Here is a 1,496-nt window from a genome sequence, read left to right as displayed (position 1 = left end):
AACTGAAGGAGAAGTCTGAACCAACTTGAACTTCCTCTGCAACCTCAAGGGCACAGGTTTCTTTCGAAAGTATGAAAGCCACTGTCTGTAAGTTATCACCTTTTCTCTCACTTTCTCGTGGTTTCATTGACGTGTGATCAGCAGAGTTCACATCAGGCACCTCTTCAGGCTCAATTATTTCTTCCGCTGTCTCCTGAAGCTCTAAGCAGGGTAACGGGGCCTCCTGCTGCTGCTCCATTTCACCAGCGGATGCTTCTTCCCAGGGACTCGTGGGCGGTGATATGGTGAGAGTGAGGTCAAGGTCAGAATCCTCCTCTGATAACTCGAGGCTGACTTCCTCTCTATTCACAGATAGGCTGGTTTGTTTGGTAAATGCAGAATTAAATGTTTCAAAACTCATATGTTCACTGTTTAGACCACTCTTGTCATTCTTTAGTTCTGAAGAGCCATCCGAAGCATTCCTCACTGATGGGATGCAGTCAAGTGAATCTTTTTCTTCCAAGGGATCAGGAGCTGACGATGAGACTACTTCTTCAAGCTGGGACGACTCTACAGTGTCTTCCGAAGAGATGCTGAAGAGACTCTGGGTCGACAGAAAACATTCTTGAGAGAGCTTCATTTCTTCTCTGGGTAACAAATAACTAGAACTTTTAACTAGTGATAATGCCTCTGTTACAAGGCAATTATCAGACGGCGATGGTGAGCCTGCAGCAGCCTGCCCTTTCTGTAATGAACACATTTCTTTAGCAAGTATCTCTCTACTCACTGAGAAGGCACAAAGGTACTTAGCGCCTTGTTGTCCTGACATTGCCGGAGAGGGAACGTCCCTAAGACCCTGTGTCTTTTCAAATGCGGACACAGGATGTCTAAGGCTTGTAGCGGGTGATACTTGTTTAATCAACTCCACATTAAAGGGTGTAGGTTTATCAGCTCTGTTTACAACTTCTGTCTGTATTGGTGCATAGGCATTTTTTTCAAAACTGAATGTAACTCGTTCCAGATTAATCACTACATACTCCGTATCATCCTCCCCTTCCAAGGATGACTGACATTCTTTGATTATAAGGCTGCTATGCTGGATAAAGCCCTGCAAAGCACCTGTTTTTGTTTGCATTTTTGCATGAAAAACATCAACTTTGCTTTCAAGGGTGCTGTACACAGACTTTTGAAAAATCATTGACGGATTGCTGATCCCATCGTAAGTCCTGGCGAATGTGGACTGTGTGACAGTATCATTATAAGATGTCACCTGTGTGCCATCAAGTGGCTCAAAGGTTTTATCTTCAGCAGGAATAGAAGATCCATTAGTTTGGGTACTTCCAATGCTAGAAAGCACCAGATTAGAGGTCTCTAGTTTATCTGATGACTCCTGTTCGGCTTTCCCCCCAATTATCTGAAATGATAAAAGCAAAAGAAATAAATTAATTTAAAAAATCAAGGGCCAAATAGATCTTTTTTTCAAGCATTTACATATGTGAAGAACAGAACAGACAAAG

The 1,496-nt window shown here is 42.8% G+C and overlaps 1 pseudogene; it reads right to left on the bottom strand.

Annotated features, from left to right (window-relative positions):
- Positions 1-4: 4 nt before the first annotated feature.
- Positions 5-1,408, bottom strand: LOC114904229 (annotated as a pseudogene).
- Positions 1,409-1,496: the final 88 nt, after the last annotated feature.

The sequence above is a fragment of the Monodon monoceros genome, unplaced genomic scaffold, assembly GCF_005190385.1.
Source record: "Monodon monoceros isolate NGI ecotype Baffin Bay Population unplaced genomic scaffold, NGI_Narwhal_1 Contig3282_ctg1, whole genome shotgun sequence".
NCBI classification, from domain to species: Eukaryota; Metazoa; Chordata; class Mammalia; order Artiodactyla; family Monodontidae; genus Monodon; species Monodon monoceros.
This window is presented reverse-complemented; position numbering and strand designations above follow the sequence as displayed.